The sequence below is a fragment of the Bufo gargarizans genome, chromosome 2 (genome assembly GCF_014858855.1).
Source record: "Bufo gargarizans isolate SCDJY-AF-19 chromosome 2, ASM1485885v1, whole genome shotgun sequence".
Taxonomy (NCBI): domain Eukaryota; kingdom Metazoa; phylum Chordata; class Amphibia; order Anura; family Bufonidae; genus Bufo; species Bufo gargarizans.
The window spans coordinates 569,449,537-569,468,379 of record NC_058081.1 but is presented as its reverse complement, the minus strand read 5'-3'; the positions used below and the strand labels follow the sequence as shown (position 1 = coordinate 569,468,379).

The window sequence follows — 18,843 nt, the reverse complement described above, 5'->3', positions numbered from 1 at the left end:
AGGTGTCCAGTATCCGTAGTTTTAGGTGCTGCACATCTCGTATCTTTAGAGCATAGACAATTGCCTTCAGATAACCCCAAAGATAAAAGTCCAAGGGGATCAGATCGGGAGAGCTTGGGGGCCATTCAACTGGCCCACGATGTCACCAGACATCAACACAATTTCTATCCGCTCCGCACGTGTTAACCTCGGCGACATGTCAATGGCTGTAAACAAAGAGAAACTTGTAAATAACTAATGAAAGAATAAAGTTACATTAAAACCAAGCACACTATTGTTTTTCTTGTGAAATTCCCAATAAGTTTGATTTGTCACATTACCGTCTTCCTGAAAAAACAAAAGTTGGATTCAAAATGGCCGACTTCAAAATGGACGCCATGGTCACCACCCATCTTGAAAAGTTTCCCCCCTCACATATACTAATGTGCCACAAACAGGAAGTTAATATCACCAACCATTCCCATTTTATTAAGTTGTATCCATATAAATGGCCCACCCTGTAGATTCCCAGTTAACCCCTTTAAATGAGGCACAATGCCTTGTAGGGCTAGCTCAGCTGAACATAATTCACTTACCGATCTGTTGCTTCATTTGGAGAAAAAATACTTTTATTCCATATGCAAATGAGTAGCTAAGTACACTGAGGTTGGTCCCTCTGCCAGCCCCTTTCTATCCTTCTTGATTGACAGAACCAAGAGAGATGACCATGCAGGAACCTAGTCTTGTCAATCAAGAAGGAAAGGGAGAGGCTGGCAGAGGAGGCAAGAGTCCGCAGTCTAGTGTTGTCCCTCCCTTGGTGCACTTAGCTGCTCATTTGCATATGGATAAAAAGTCCTTTCTCTCCAGAATGAATTAGGCCTGGTTTAACAGTACATTTTATGGAGACAGGTTCCCTTTAAGCATCTGTGATTTATCAACATCACATAAAATACAAAATCCCAAAGGTGTTCTAAGAACACAGTACCTTAACTTCAGGAGGGATTTATACAGCAAATAGTCTCTGCTGCCAAGTAAATGTTTGCAACCAGGGTAGAAAGAGTTTCCTCTAAAGGTCAGTGGAAGATGATGGATTGCAAAAAGCTATATAAGCAGCATGGTAGGTGACCTCCTGCTCCCGAAGAACAAAAAACCCTCCAAATAATACTTCACTCTTTCATTTGGCAGCACTACATAATGACAGCGTTAGGCTGGTTCACAAATGTCTTGTCCAAGCAAGTGAAGAGGCCTGGCCACCTTGGAGGAGCGTTTCTGCTATTGTCTGGCAGGCAAAATAAACACAGTAAAAGTAAACTCTATGTTCACTGATTAATCCACTGAATGACAGAGAAGCACAGAACCCAACTGCGTGGGAATCACTCTGTGCAGGTAGTCAGAGTTTACTGCAGCGCAAAGCTGGGGACTCGTTCAAAGCTAGAATGGAACGCAGCAGACAAAAGAGACAATAAGTGCTAAAGGCTGCCCATAGACTGCAGACAGCTGTCGGCCGAGTGCTTGTTCCCCTGAACTCCCCATACACGTGCACGCTTGACCAGACCACGTATGCATGTGTCCTTAAAGGGAACCTGTCACCTGGATTTTGTGTATAGAGCTGAGGACAAGGGCTGCTAGATCGCCGCTAGCACATCCGCAATATCCAGTCCCCATAGCTCTGTGTGCTTTTATTGTGTCAAAAAAACAACTTTATACATATGCAAATTAACCCGATATGTGTCCTGTCCCTGAGATGAGTCCAGTGTGAAGGAGCCCAGCACCTCCGAATCTCCTCCTTGCTCCCCGACATCACAAAGCTAGAGCGCCGTAATCTCGCCATGCGCGAGCTAGCGCATGCGCAGAGTCAGCATGGTGTTCCTTCTCTGTGCTGGCATCAGCTTCAGGGAATGAACTGCGCATGCGCTAGCTCGCGCATCGTGAGATTACGGCGCTCTAGCTTTGTGACGTCGGGGAGCAAGGAGGAGATTTGGAGAATGTGGGGCAGTGCTAGGCTCCTTCAAGCAGGACTCCTCTCAGGGACAGGACACATATCAGGTTAATTTGAATATGTATCAGTTTTTTTACACAATAAAAGCACACAGAGCTATGGGGACTGGATATTGCGGATGTGCTAGCGGCGATCTAGCAGCCCATGTCCTCAGCTCTATACACAAAATCCAGGTGACAGGTTCCCTTTAAGGCTAGATTTACACGACCATAGTGTTTAGCACTCCGCAAAATACAGATACCGGCCCATGTACGTTCCACAATTTGCGGACCGCACATGACCGCCACTATGATAGAAAATGCCTATTCTTGTCCTCAATTGTGGACAAGAATAAGACAAGCTCTATCTTTTTTTGCAGGGCTCTGGACGGAATTACAGATGCGGACAGCACACAGTGTGCTTTCCGCATCATTTGCAGCCCCATTGAAATGAATAGGTCAGCACCGGTTCCGCAAAATTCCAGAATGGATGCGGACCCATTCATATAGTCATGTGAATGAGCCCTAAAAGCGAGACGGGTGAAAGTCTGCCCCAAACCCTCTAGCAGATTTTTAACTGCATGAGAACAAAAGGATGGGGTAGTTGAAATCCAACTGCCTGATCCTTAGCCTCCCCAACATCTGCTGTCAGGGAGGAGTTGGAAAGCCACCATACAGTATATATTGTGTAAGGCCAAGTTAAGGACAGGAATGAGTAATGGCTTTGTTGAGTGGTCAAGAGTCAAGACTAATGGTTGTTGGTGGGCATGGCAGTGGTGAGCTGCTAACATGATCCCTGTATGATCTCACAGATGTTGGTCCTACTAGGGGCCACCTATGGCAATAGAAAAAAAGTTTCCACTCCTTTTATTTGACCATGATACCACCCAACAAAAATCCATAGAGGTACATCATCAAGCCAGGCTACACCTCTAAACCTGCCCAGTGCCAATGTATGTGGTGACGTCACTGTATGGAAATTACCTACGCTGAACCAACGGTGAAGGAATGGTGGAGCTGACAGCTATCTATGTATACACAGCCATAGAGGGAAGGCTGTCAATCACTGATAGGACCTCATCCTGGACTTCAAAACCCAGAATGAGCAGGAATTTAAATGAATAAAATATAACTTATACTGAATCTTTTACCATAAAACTTTATATTAATCTACTCAGCATCTCCTGCTAGTTGGGACACTATACAAATCGTGAATAAAAACTGAATGCAATGATATGGAGGTGCCAACTTCTAATATTTTAAGAAGAAAGAAAAACATCCAAGCCAGGCTACATTTTGCAAAAACACATCTGAAGTCTCCCAAAAGCATGTGGGAAAAGGTGTTATAGTCTGATGAAACCAAGGTTGAACTTTTTAGCCATAATTCAAAAAGATATGTTTGGTACAACGACCCAAAGATTACATCTAAATCGACAAAGGAATGGCTTCACCAGAAGAAGATTCAAGTTTTGGAATGGCCCAGCCAGAGCCCAGACCTGAATCTGATTGAAAATCTGTGGGGTGATCTGAAGAGGGCCGTGCACAGGAGATGCCCTCGCAATCTGACAGATTTGGAGTGTTTTTGCAAAGAGTGAGCAAATCTTGCCAAGTCAAAATGTGCCATGCTGATAGACTCATACCCAAAAAGACTGAGTGCTGTAATAAAATCAAAAGGTGCTTCAACAAAGTATTCGTTTATTATTATTTTATTTTTATATTTTTTCTTCCCTCTACCTAAAAGATTTCAATTTGTTTTTCAATTGAGTGGTGCAGTTTATAGCTCACATTAAAGGTGGAAAAAGTTCTAAAATGATTTATCTTTGTCTAATTTTTTTTACATCACAGAAACCTGACATTTTAACAGGGGTGTGTAGACTTTTTATATCCACTGTATACTGTGTGTATATATATATATATTGTAAGGGATCGCCTCTTATTTGGGGGTCATTCTCACAGATAAGACTTTAGGACACCAGGTTTCAGGTCCAAACCGTGCATTTATTGTGCACACTCCAACCAATACAGGTTATCATGAAGTCGCAGCTTCACCTGACACATGTGACATCCACATAAAATAATAAACACTTGCCCGGCTAGGCTCTAACTAACACAGAGTTTACTAACTCACCTAAGTCCTTGTTCACACCCTGTGAACACATGCGGCTTTCTCAGCCAATGTCCCACAGCCTCCTGGCTGTACAGAGCACAGTACGCCCACTGTCTCCAGTCCAGTGTCTCAGCACACATGGAGAATAGTGGTCTCTCAGCCCTCCTGGCTTGGACCACACAGAGCCTCCAGGCCTCCGTCCACAGGCAACACACTCCCCCCTTTCTGACACTCTGGGAGGTGCCTTATGCCAGGCTGATTACCTCCAGCTTCTCTCACCTGTGGTGGAACAGGGGTGTGGACCGCACTATCCACCCCTTCCTTACCTTCAACCTGCGTGAGACCTGTCACTGTCTCACAATACATATATATATATATATATATATATATACTGTGTGTGTATATATATATATATATATATATATATACTGTATATATATATATATATATATATAATATGCTGCCTTCAATCAACTCAGAAACCATGTTCAACGTGACAGGTTCCCTTTAACTTTCTGGTCAATTACAATTGTTATTAACTATTTGACTGAATTGAAAGACAACACTGAGAGATATATGATAATGCAGAGGCCTGTTCGCTTATTGTTCCTTCATCATTCTGCTCCACCATTCCTGGTCGTTTAGCGTAGGTAATTGCCATACAGTGACGTCATCGCATAGATTGGCACTGGGCAGGGTTAGAGGTGTAGCTTGGCTTGATGTTGTCCCTACCTCCCATTGAGGCCCCATATAGATGAATGGAGCCGCAATGCACATGCTTCACTACTGCTCTACTCATATGGGAGACATAGGACCCCAGTTCTCGTGATCGGTGATGGTCCCAGTGGTCAGCCCTCAACGATCTCTTATACCCTATCCAGTGGCTACAGACCAACTTGCTACTGGAATATCCCTTTAAGGTATCCAGTGTACAATGGCAATAGTTTGCACATATCATTTCCACAGTAGGTATGTCAGCACACAACACTCCTTCCTGTATATGGGCTTTAATGGACAGCAGGATAACCCACACAGGACAGCTCAACCATATTACACGTCATCACATTTTAGATGGAAATGATCTGATAAAGCAATGACTCCCTCATGCCTTCAGAATGACTCCCACCCAATAAGCGGTGCTGATGTGGGATTGTATTGGAAAGACTTATAGCCTGGGCCAGGTGTGGGTAAGAGAAGCTAAGCTCTACGGATTTAAATAATCCTCCAACATTGTCAGAATCCACCCTAGAAGCTAAATTTATCTTCTCGTCGGCAGCTGCAGGGATTCTAGTTACGGACCCATCCTTTCCACCCTTCCATGGCTATAACAATGGCGAATAATACACAGATCTAATGGTTGCCACATTGTCGTTAGATTCCTGCCCAGCTACGAGGGACCTCTTGAACGAGGCAGTGAATTACTGGTGACCTTGCACTTAGTTAGATGTAGGATAAGCAAGGTGTTATGTAAAATTATTTTCTGCTGCTCATTTTCCACCATAGTAAATGATATTCAGAGATTCACTGATCAATGTATATTTAATTACGCAGAACTCTTTAGAGACATGTACGGCAAGCGGTACTGCAGTGTGGATATTGCTTGGCATCATTCTTCTAGCAATACAATTATAATTGACTGTTCTGTAATTATCCATTATGTATACATTGTACATTGCCTCCTGTTTACAGGGCGTCTGTCAGCAGATTTGTACTTATGAAACTGGCTGACCTGTTGCATGTGCGCTTAGTAGCTGAAGGCATCTGTGTTGGTCCCATGTTCATATGTGCCCGCGTTGCTGAGAAAAGTAATAACATATACAAATGAGCTTCTAGGAGCAACTGGGGTATTGCCGTTACACCTAGGAGCTCAGCTCTCTCTGCAACTGCAGCACCTCTCCACTTTGATTGACATGGCCAAGGGTGATGATGACATTTTCACTGCCTAGCCCTGTCAATCAAAGTGGACAGGGCACGGCAGTTGCAGAGAGCAGACCCCCTAGTTGTAATGACAATGTCCCTATTGCTCCTACAAGTGCTTTGAATAAGTATTCATACCTCTTAAACTTTTCCACATTTTTTCACGTTTTCACAAATTTAAATGGATTTTATAGGGATTATATGTGATAGACCAACACAAAGTAGCAAATATGCGGGAAGTGAAAAGAAAATGAGACATGGTTTTCAAAATCTGAAAAGTGTGGTGTGCATTTATATTCAGCCCCCTGTACTCTGATACCCCTAAATAAAATCCAGTGTGACCAATTGCCTTCAGAAGTCACCTGAATAGTAAATAGAGTCCGCCTGTGTGTATTTTAGTCTCAGTATAACTACAGCTGTTCTGTGAAGGCCTCAGAGGTTTGTTAGAGAACATTAGTCATCAAACAGCATCATGAAACCAAGAAACACATCAGACAGGTCAGGGATAAAGCTGTGGAGAAGTGTAAAGCAGGGTTAGGTTATAAAAAAAATATCCCAAGCTCTAAACATCTCATGGAGCACTGTTCAATCTATCATCCAAAATGGGAGTGCAAACCTACCAAGACATGGCTGTCCACCTAAACTGACAGCTCAGGCAAGGACAGCACTAATTACAGAAGCAGCCAAGAGGCCCATGGTCACTCTGGAGGAGCTGAAGAGATCCACAGCTCAGGTGGGAGAATCTGTCCACAGGACAACTACTAGTCGTATACCCCACAAATCTGGCCTTTATGGAATAGTGACAAGAAGAAAGACATTTTTGAAAGCAAGCTATAAGAAGTCCCTTTTGCAGTTTGTCACAAGTCATGTAGGGGACACAGCCAACATGTGGAAGAAGGTGATCAAGGTGATCTGGGCAGATGAGGTAAAAGTTGAACTTAGTGGCCTAAATGTAAAATGCCATGTGTGGTGGAAAACTAACACTGCACATCACCCTGAATACACCATCCCCACCGTGAAACATGGTGGTGGCAGCATCATGTTGTGGGGATTCATTTTTTTTAAGCAGGGACAGGGAAGCTGCTCAGAGTTGATGGGAAGATGGATGGAGAGAAATCCTGGAGGAAAACTTGGTAGAGGATAGAAATGACTTGAGACTGGGGTGGGAGTTCATCTTCCAGCAGGACAATAACCCTAAACATACAGCCAGAGCTACAATTGTTTAGATCAAAGCATTTTCACGTGCTAAAATTGCCCAGTCAAAGTCCAGACCTAAATCCCATTGAGAATCTGTAGCAAGACTTGAAAATTGCTGTTCAAAGACGCTCTCCATCCAATCTGACTGAGCTTAAGCTATTTTGCAAAGAAGAATGGGCAATATAGATATGCAAAACTGGTAGAGACATGCCCCATAAGACTTGCAGCTGTAATTGCAATGAAAGGTGGTCCTACAAAGTATTGAGAAGGCTGAATACAAATGTGCGCCACACTCCAGATTTTTATTTATTTAAAATTTTGAAAACCATGTATCTTTTTCTTTTCACTTGACACATACTTGCTACTTTGTGTTGGTCTATCACATAAAATCTCAATAAAATACATTTAAGTTTGTGGGTATAACATGAAGAAATGTAGAAAGGTTCAAAGGGTATGAATACTTATTCAAGGCACTGTAGAGGCTCATTTGAATATATTAAACCATAATTTCTCTTAGCAATGCGGACACATATGAACATGGGACCAACACAGATGCCTTCAGCTGCCACGCGCCCATGTAACAGGTCAGCTAGTGTCATAGGTACTAATATGTCTACAGATGCCCTTTAACCCACCTGACATAAGTGCCCAGGAGGAGGTCCCTTCATATTCAGTGCCCTTGGCTTCTAGAGGCTCATTTGCATATATTAAAACATCATTTTTCTCAGCAATGCGGACACATATGAACATGGGACCATCATAGATGCCTTCAGCTGCCAGAAACACATGTAACAGGTCAGCCAGTGTCATAGGAACAAGTCTGATGACAGATGGCTTTTAATTAAAGCAGTGATGTGATAGCCCCCGACCCAGCCACACAAAAGTCCAAAGCCATGGGTATGTTCACAAAAGAGATACAGGGCTGGTGTTATATTAGATGACATCCTGTGTGGTAATTCTGTTGGTGCCATACAGTATACTGCTGAAATAACAATGACTGAATAACACTTCCATACAGTTGCATAAATAGCAATGCTAGCAAAAGCCAAGCTGTCACCGCCATAAACTGCCCACATACTATACCACACAATGCCATACAGTGTCTCAGACAGGTTCCACAGACTGTGTATGGCCATCTATGCTGCGGTGCCCTTCTCTGATAATATGTGACACTTCTGTACAAAGTTGTCCTGGCCCACCAGAGTACCAGATGGTCTTCTATTGGAGCAGGTTCTGACACACTAATGGATCCTAAAGACATAACTCAATCGATAATAATTGTTGATTCCTGGAATAGAGTAAGAACAGGTAAGCCTTCAGAATCATTTCCCCTGGTGGGCCCATCCAGCACTTCTGCTCCTTGACCAACAGGACTCTCCCTATAGCATTTTGTTATAAAGCATGCAATTTCCTTTTTTGTCCCACTTCTGTGCCAATAAACTTTCCTTTATTGCAGGGTTAACCCCTTGCACCATCATCCCTGAGCATGCCTATAGGAAATTTTGAGGTTGCAGATACATCTGAACCCTGGAGCCTTGGCTTGAGAATGGTTCCACAAAGGGAATGAAACATCGCTGACCATTGAATGAATAAATCAATATTTTCTTGAGAAAATTTTTGGAGTGCATCTTCTGGATTTGGACATGATGCGGCCCAAATGCTCCTCTACCATATAGAAAACAAGTACTATGGATAGTAATGTCCGCTATGATTAATATAGAGAGATAGAATGACTTCAAATCTTTACCCATATATTAAATATTGTGAAATCTAGCTGCACATCACTAGTTATTCTGAGGTGCCAGGCTCTGCCGCATTAATATGTGTCTAGTCACTTTCCATATATTGATGTGGGGATCTCACTCACCCAATACAATGTGACTGATGTAAAACTGTGGTGTCCAGTTTCTCACACTAAAGCCTCGCTCCCTGCAGACGGCTCTGTTACAGAGCTGAAGTCAGAGGGTCCAAGCTGTCAGTCTGTCATTCCCACCACTGTGTAAGGTGCAGAGGTAAGTTCCACAGCCCAAGAAAGTCCTCCTCTATGTAACTATTATTTTCATATGTTTGTATGTATTATATTTGAAAGTAATATAAAGTATGTGGTTATTTAAAATACTTAAAGGAATTGCTTACTTTGTGTCAAAGAGCTCAACTTATATAATATTCTGACTTATATGTTGTATTGTGTTTTCCAAATTTGATAACTGGGGTGCTAGCTATTGACCTAATTTATAGGCCTCCTGGCTTACAAGTGTGCCAATCTAACAGTAATTGTGGAACATCAATGGGAATGAGTGTAGTCCATTACATGTGAACTAATAGACAGTATAGACATATGGTATTGCCTTCATAGAAACAAGCTGTAGGAAGTGTACGCAATATGCAAAGAGGTATCTGGCAAAATAGAGAACCATCTCGCTAGCATATCATGAAGTACTTCCAGTAGGTCTCCACACAGGACTGATCTCTTTAAGTACACCTACCAACCCTTCTAAGGAAGTGTAAATAAGCATGAAAAGTAGACTTCAGTAATTGCTATCCATATACGCTCAGTTACCTAAAGGGTGGTCCCAAAATGACAACTTATGACTGATCTACAAAGTGTCTGATTGGTGGAGAATTGAGTCTGACCACTGGAATCCTCACCAATCATGAGAACGGGAGTCTTCTGTCCTCCATTTAAATGGCACAGTGGATGAACATGCACAATGCTGCTTAATGCAGACTCCATGGGACTGCCCAAAATAGCAAGTATAGCACTCAACTATCTCCGCCGAGCTGCACTGTATATGTTCCATCACTGTTCCATTCAAATAGGGGGACAGGACCCTTGTTCTCATGAACAAAGGAGGTCCCAGCAGTTGGACGCCCACCAGTCAGACACTAGTCTAACCTACTTGAATTAGCCTCTATCTCCCTAAGATCCCATAATGGTTGCCATTTAGGTTTTCTGGATGGAGATATAACACATACAGCACAATAGTCTGCCTGACAACTCCACAGGTAATGACTACTCACATACTTGGACCACTGGGGGTGTGAGGTTTAAACCACTTTTCTCATGGGGCACACACATCCCAGCACCTGGGATTTAGGGAGAAATATTACCATGATCTGGGTATTGATGCTGTAATACAAATATATATTAAAGCCAGCTAACATGGGTCTTAAATCCAGCTAATGACATCCCAAGAGAACTGATCTCTGGTGAATCCATAGCATGCAGCATCTTTAGAGTAGCCCACTCTCACGTTTATGGGTAATTGGGGTGAGCACTTGAAATTACACTGCACCGCTGCTACAAGCGAGACGTCGTGCAGTGTAATCTTGAAAAGGAAACAGCACTTGCATGAGCACCGTCTTCTCTTTAAACAGCTGATAGGCAGGGGTAGCGGGTGTTGGAGCCCTGCCAATCCTGAGAACGGGTAACAGATATGAACCCACTGTACAACGCCTTTAATCTGGTCCAGGATTAATTTTGGAGTCTGATCTGGATTTTTTATGGGTGCGGTCTTTGGTTTGTGATTTGGTCTGAATTAATTTTGTGGTCTGGAATAGAGTTTTGATTAAGTTAGGGGTCTGGTACGAGATCTGAACTAGTTGCAGGGTTTGGTCTCGAGTCTGAAGACATTTTGGTATCTATTTTTGGGTTCTGACTTAATTTTGGGTCCTGGATTTATATAGGGTTCTGATCTGAGGTCTAGATTAATCATTGTGAAGTCTGGTCTGGAGTGTGGATTAATTTAGAGGTATGGAATATGTTCTGAATGAATCTTGGAATCTGGGGTCTGAATTCATTTTGGTGTATGACCAGGACCTGGATTTTTTTGGGCCACATTCATTTATGGTTTGGTCAGGGGTCTCAATTCATTTTGGTGTCTGGGATTGCACTTCCTTCCTTGCTCCTATGTTGCATTTAATTTTTTGCTGTTGTTTTTTGTGTTTTTAATTTTTATTACCCAGTTCCCACAGAGACAACTGCTATAAGGAGAGTGAGTGTTGGGGTGCAAGATAGAAAACTGGTAATGTACATGTGGGGGTGGGTGGCTGAATCTTTTCTCTTATGGGACACCAGAAATCCTGAAAGTTGGTCCTGTGTTTGGTGAATGTAATGTCGGGAAGTTATATAACGTAGCATTTCCTTATAATATAGAAGTTATCCAGATCAGGAACAAAAGCAGCAATAACACATTAGAACATTTCTTGGATTAAAAGCTATAGTAGCAAATGTTATGTAAACATTTTATGTTGGGGTTTCTTCCTGGTAGTTCTCATAGCTCGTGACCTTAGGTACAAATCTGTTTTGTAATCCAGTACATTTCTGTATTTCCTTAAAGAGGACCTGTCACCTCGTCACCTCTCCTGACATGTCTGTTTTATTAGCTTCACGCATTCTCCATGTAAAAACTGTCCTCGAACATCTATTCTTATGGCTCTGTCTTGTGCCATTCCTTTATTATTCCTACTAGAAGTTATGAATGCATTGCTATTAGCCTTCAGTAAGGGTACAGAGGGGAGGTAACCAGTTTGGGGGGGGGGGGGGTGTACCTGCACAGTCTGACTCTATCCAATCAGTGCTACCATTTTCCGTCTGTGCGGGTATACCCCCCCCCCCCCCAACTGGTTACCTCCCCTCTGTACCCTTACTGCAGACTGCTAGCAATTCATTCATAACTTCTAGCAGAAATAATAATGGAATGGCACAAGATAGAGCCATAAGAATAGATGATCCAGAATTGTTATCACATGGGGAATACATGTAGCTATTAAAAAAGGCATGTCAGGAGAGGTGAAAGGCCCACTTTAAATATATATGGTAGCCTGGGCAAACATGGAAAGATGCTGAACCTGATGATCACCTCATTAGTGATATGGGACAAGCTGAAGCCTGTTATCCCTGGCTAATCCTGTAAGTGACTCAGACTACCTAGATATAGAACAAGGGAAAATAAACGGTGTTTCATTAACACTATGAGCTGCTAATAAGAGGTGTAATTATCAACCATGACTGCATATACATTAACCATTTGTTGTATTTTAACAAGACACATGTGTAGGGTAAGGGTACTCCTACAGGGTCGATGCCAAGCAGTAAAAGTGCAGGGATCGACCACATACAAACCAAGCGGCACACCTTTAAAGGGGTTGTCCCATATCGCGAGGGTATGCTACAAAAGTTAGATAGGTGTGGGTCCCACCTCTGTGAAGGGGAGCACTCTGCGCACTTGCGACACCCTGTCCATTTTCATTTGAAAATAGCCAAGCGAGTACGCTCAGCCATTTTCAGAAATCCCATAAAAGTGAATGGACAGCACACCGCGCAAGCACAGACACCTCCCCATACACCGCTATGGGAATGCTGGAAATAGCTGAGCCAGCACATTTTTCTGAACTTCCATAGCGGGATTGGAGGGTGTCCTGGCACGTGTGGCTTCTCTGCCATCACTTCTGGATACAGGAGTGGGTCCTAGAGATGGGACCTGCACCAATCTGATATTTGTAGCTCATCCAAATGAAATTACATGAATGTTGAGATGGAACCACCATTTAAAAGTGCCTTTCATATCCGGAAGCACAGTACAAGGGAAAGACGATCTCCCCCCCATTCACTTTGTATGTTGTCCGCAGTATGTTCTGCCAACACATTACAATTTTAGTTGCCACGTCAAAAATGTACTGACCCGATAAATGAGCGTTTTAGCACCTTCAATCACTGCCCTTTCCGCTAAGCCCCACTCGTTCCCCTGCTGAGCCACATTCCTAGTCCCGCCTGGTGCAGAGGATGATTTTTTGGGCATATCTACTTTATAAGTTGGTCTAAAACTTGAAGCGACATTGGGGGAGATTTGTTGACCATAGCAACCAATCACAGCACAGCTTTCAATTCATATTATGCACCGGTAAAATGAAAGCTGTCCTGGGATTGGTTGCTAGGGGCAACAAAGCCAGTTTTCCTTTTAGAACATTTCATGAATCTCTCCCCTTATGTGCAAGAAATGCTCAAAATTGTGGCACATTTTACAAGGTGGTGATGAGGTTAGTAGACGTCCCCCTGGAATACAGTGTTTGCATTTCTAAGGCACATAATCAGACAGGATATACGTTATAGACACAGCAGCCCACGGCTTGTGGCTTTCTACTACAGCCACTGTCAGGTTAAGCTGGGAGTTTTGCTATACCTGGAGGGCCACAGGCTGGAGAACGAACAACAATGATGGCTCCCGGTGCTTATAGCTTACCTCACTTCTTCATATACTAAGAATTCTGCAGCATCTTTCCTCTTCCAATCGTGCCGTTCCTCTATTACTCCTCCTCCTCCATAAATTTCTAGGAAGAATAACAGAGGAATGTACAGTTGTAAAATCTCCATGCTGTAAATCTTCCATGCTGTAGCTACAAATTATGTCTAGAAGTCTGCATGAACTTTGCAGTAAATGCAGCATTGCATTCAAATGAACGGTCAGCAATCAGTTCACATCGCAATGTCATTACCCTCTAAGGGCTTGTGCACACGACCGTGGTTTTTATCTGCATCTAAACCGCATTTTTGGCGGGTCAGATGCGGACCCATTCTTTTCAATGGGGCCACAATAGTGCGGACAGAACACCATGTGCTGTCCGCATCCGTAAGTCCGTTCCGTGGCCCCGCAAAAAAAAATAGAACATATCCTATTCTTGTCCGGTTTGAGGACAAGGTTAGGACATTCCCGAAAACGGCCATGTTTTGCGGATATGCAATTTGTGGACTGCAAAAACGGCAACAGCCATGTGCATGAGCCCTAAACTTTATAAATACAAAGTCATGGAAAGTCCATCCTCCTCAATGAACCCCTGTCCTCTCTCCTGAAATGTTTCTTTTAATAAATACCTGAGTCCTTCAGAAAATATTTCTGAAGCGCCTTCTCTTACAACTCTGCATCGTGACATTCCTCTTTTATTCCTCCTAGAAATGTATGAATATTTGAAATTCCCAACACAACCTGACAATGTCTAATCAGTGCTGCGGGCAGTACCTGACCGTGTGGGGACACACCCCTTTAACAAAGAGAAGGCCAAGCTGTGATTTTATTTAGGCCTCTTGCACACGACCGTATGGCGTTTTCAGTATTTTGTGGTCCGTTTTATAACGGATCCGTTTTTCCAGGTTTTTGTTTCAGTAGTGTTTCCATTCCGTTTTGCTGTTCTATTCTTCCGTTTGGTTTCCGCTTCTGATTCGTTTTTTGCAGATCGCAAACGGAAATGGAAGCATACAATAATGTTTAAACAGTTTTAAGTACACAAAAAAATTGGGCTGGGCATAAAATTTTCAATAGATGGTTCCGCAAAAACGGAACGGATACAGAAGACATACGGATGCATTCTGTTTTTTTGGTGGAACCATTGACTTGAATGGAGCCACGGAACGTGATTTGCGGGCAATATTAGGACATATTCTATCTTTGAACGAAAAGGAAATACGGAAATGGAATGCATACGGAGTACCTTCCGTTGTTTTTGCGGACCAATTGAAGTGAATGATTCCGCATACGGACCACCAATGAAACACAAAAAAACGGAACGGAAACGAAAAAAAAAACGTTTGTGTGCAAGAGGCCTTATAGTTAAGAGGAATAATAAGGGAAGGGTCCAGAATTGCTCCAGAATTCTTAGTACCGTACATAGAGAAGTCAAGTATTCACTAAGATATAAATACCAGGAGAGCAGGCTGGTCTTCTTTAATCTCAAGTGCGCTCGACAAGATAAAGTGACATGGAAAACTGCAGGTTTGTGCACATGGTGGTGATTCATGGGGTTTATCTGAGCAATGTGATGATGATGTGTGATTTCGTGATGAGTGCAGAAGGCAGAGAGCCCACGTCCCTGGCACCCAGGAGGGAGAGGAATGTGTTATATTTAAAGAGATGTGAGATTACAAAGGACTAGGACACAATAGCAGAACATGAAAATAAACCTGACATTTAAGCAGCTGTCGGGCTCGTTCCTCTGGTCTGGAGGTTCTGATGGTACCCTGAGATTTTCGGATTGCTTTAATGACATATTCAGATCCCATTCCAAATATGCCTTGGTCAATAAATAAGGCAGCTTCTGGATGCCATGGGGAATTGTTAAATATAGTTATTGGTGTTTATGTTGGAGCAGAGGTAACCCCACTGAGATCTGACCAGTGACATAGGAAGAGCATTCCACCGCTGTTTTTACAATAAACTTTCCCACTTGCATCTGGATCCCATGACTTCCATCTTATTCCTGCGCCGCTCACCAGCTGGATGACCGGATGGCTGAACGAGTCCTTTTCCATAAACTTCTAATGCATTTTATTAACCAGTTCAAGACCATTTACCCCCATCCCCCTCCGAACCAGACACATTTTCAGTACATATAGCTTTGAAAACCCTATATTTTTTTCCATTTAGTTATGTAAATAATCTTTGAATCTTTTTTTTCTTTTCTTTTTTTCACTGATACATGGCTCTTTATTTTTATGCAATTTTTACAAAATGTAAAAAATTTAAAATTGACAGTGTTTCATATTTTTGTATGCTGTACAAAGTGCTAAAAAATATCTTTTCAAATTAAGCCCTCTTTCCATTAGGCCTAATGCACACGACTGTGACGTTTTTTGCGGTCCGCAAACCGCGGATCCGCAAAAAACGGAAGCCGTCCGTATGTTTTCCGCAATTTGCGGAACGGAATGGGCGTCCCATTGTAGACATGCCTATTCTTGTCCGCAAAATGGACAAGAATAGGACATGCTATATTTTTTTGCGGGGTCTAGGAAAGGAGCAATGGATGCGGACAGCACACAGAGTGCTGTCCGCATGTTTTGCGGCCCCTCAGAAGTAAATGGGTCTGCACCTGAGCCGCAAAAACTGCGGCTCGGATGCGGACCCGAAAAACGGTCATGGTCGTGTGCATGAGGCCTTACTGCCGTCTTGATATAAGTAATATATAGTTTATGGTTGCTGGGGGCCGGGCTAGGAGCTGAGTTGAGGACTAGTGGTGTTTTTCTATTTATAAAATTTTATTTTGTCTCTTTTTTCTTTTCTTTTTTTTTTACACTTCACTTTTTGCCCCCTTTTTAAGAACTTTGGAGTAGCATTTAAAGGGGTTGTCTCACCTGGACAATGGTGGTATATCGCTAGGATAGGTGCGGGACCTGCATGATATCTAGAACAAAGCTCTTGAGGGTAAATGCACACGTTCAGGATTTATGTGCGAAAAATCTGCACTGAAATCTGCAGGTGTTCGCAGGGAAATCCGTGAAGTCAATCCGCAACAATTGGTGTGGATTTGCATGCGGATTTGGTGCAGATGTTCTGCATGTGCATGTGGATTTTACTGTCACCATTGAAGTGAATGGAGAAAATCCGCCCAGGAAAAATAAAATAAATTGACATGCTGCAGATTTTAAAATCCGCACCGTAGGTCAAAATCCGCACGGAAAAAAATCCTCATCGTGTGAATTTCAAATACAATGTACATGACCTACGGTGCGGATTTTCCACATGCAAATCCGCATGCAATCCCGATCGTGTGCATTTAGCCTAAAGAGAATGACAGTCCACAGCGCATGCGCGGCCACCCTCCATTCATTTCTATGGGAGTGCAGAAAATAGCAGAGCACTGGCTCGGCTATTTCCAGCAGTTCTATAGAAGTAAATGGAGCGGTGGCCGCACTTGCGTGGTGCAATCTCCATTCATTTCTATAGGGCTTCTAAAAAGAGCCGAGAGCACCCCTCAACTATTTTTGTCTCTCCCATAGGAATTAATGGAAGGTGGCCACGCATGCATGGTGCGCTCTTCTGAACGTTAGGCACTTCATTCTAGAGATCTGTGACCCGCACCTGTCTGATATTGGTGGCATATCTATGCCACCAACCTTCCAGCTGAGACAACCCCTTTAACATTACATTTTTATCGCTGATTTCTCCTGTAACTAAGGCTGACATATTAGCCCTAATTACAGGAGGAATACAGGCTCCTGACATGGTGGATCATAGAGGGTATCAGGAGTCGGACTACCGGCGATCTGATATTGATGACCTATCTTGAGGATAGGTCATCGATATTTTAGCACTGCGCTACCCCTTTAACAGAGGTTATCCATTTTGGAGCCCTATCAATAAAGCCAGGAAGAAAGTAGCTACAAATGGATCTAAATTCTCTGAAGGCTCTAGCATGTCCATGCACTATATAACACTAATGTAATACACTACTTATGGAGGCCACGGCACTGTGGCAGATCTGTTCTATGGTGTATATGACCGTCAACCAGCAAACCCCATAGACTTATAATATGGGTCTTCGCAGGTTATGTTGAGGTTTCTGCCATTTTGATGGCAAGATCGGCGATGCATGTTGCATGGTGAATAAAAGTAATAGAAACCCTGAAAGAGTCTCCTAACCCAATGTGAACAGAGCTTATGGTAAGTTTCACCACAGAAAATTGAGGACTGACTAACATTTTGACATGCTGATTGGCTATGACTTTACAATATATGACAGGAAGTTGCCATTTCCTCAACAACAAAAAAAGTAAAAACCACATGTATCTGGGAAGAGTGTACCACAATGTATATTTTGAGCTGTACTATAATGCACATATACTGGACAATATTAAATTATTATTTTTTTTTACGGGTATCATTTTTGTTGGAGTTTCTTTTTCTTAAAACCTACCGATATTTGCTACAAAGTCTCCCTCAAGTAAGGCCAAATGGAGGTTGGGGGAGGTCTCTAGTAAAAAAAAATAATAATGATCTAGTTAAGAGGCTAGGACCCTCAGAGCAGAGTGTAGCCGACTGGAGGACTTGACACATCTATGCATTATCCCAGACAGCTGTGCAATGCATCATTTCACCTGTGGAGGCACTGCAGGGAAACTGCGCACTTGCTGTTGAGTTTCTCCCAAAGTTTGTAACTGAATGTGTTCATCTGACCAACAGGGAACCTTTCTGATAGAATGGAATTGTTCCAAGTGGAGAACCCCTTTAATTATATAAGAATTATCCGCAGAGGTGCTTCAGTCCCAGTATTTGTCTTTCCTCATTATTGGCAGGTTGGAATATCCTGACATTGAGATGTCCACCAGGTTCCATGGAGCATTTTTGGAATATGACCACACATGAGTTTAACCCCTGATAGCGTTGCTTTTGCTTTTACTAAGGTTTGTGAGATGAATACAGGAACCTTCGCCTTACATCAGCATACAATAATCTTGTAACACTGGATTCCGTTTCTTTGTCCCATCTGTTTTAGATTTAATACCAAGTTATAACTAGATAGCAGGGCCTACTCAAAATAGTCCAGTCCTCAGATAGCTTCCATCATCTGGCATTTTCTGATTTGAGAAGAAGGAATATTTATGTAGAGCTTACTATCACATTCTTCCTTTCTGGAACAACAAGGCACCCTTATCCCAAAAGCCAGTTAAATATCAGAAGTAGACCCAGGGGCTTTACAGATGACACGCATATAGATTGGTCTGGCATGAGCCTATCGCTGCAGGAGCCTCCTAGCAATAGGTCATAGGAGTAAAGCCATACACTGGCTATTAACGCAGCAGTGTGTTATGTAAAGTGTTATATAAGGACCCACTTTTATTTGCCTGATAAATGAGTGATTATATAAAACTGTTATTATCATACGTATATAATAATCCA

At 42.7% G+C, this 18,843-nt stretch overlaps 1 protein-coding gene and 1 pseudogene across 8 annotated transcripts in view; one reads left to right on the top strand and one right to left on the bottom strand.

Moving 5' to 3' along the window:
• Positions 1 to 18,843, bottom strand: part of LOC122926156 — a 354,925-nt pseudogene that overhangs the window by 119,454 nt on the left and 216,628 nt on the right.
• Positions 9,088 to 18,843, top strand: part of TNNT1 (troponin T1, slow skeletal type) — a 44,141-nt gene continuing 34,385 nt past the window's right edge. For 4 of the 8 annotated variants that reach the window (XM_044281710.1, XM_044281711.1, XM_044281714.1 and 1 more), the window contains exon 1: positions 9,088 to 9,189. The gene's annotated coding sequence lies outside the window, so the exon portion shown is untranslated. The remainder of the gene's footprint in view (positions 9,190 to 18,843) is intronic. The other 4 variants (XM_044281716.1, XM_044281712.1, XM_044281715.1 and 1 more) reach the window with 2 other exon arrangements.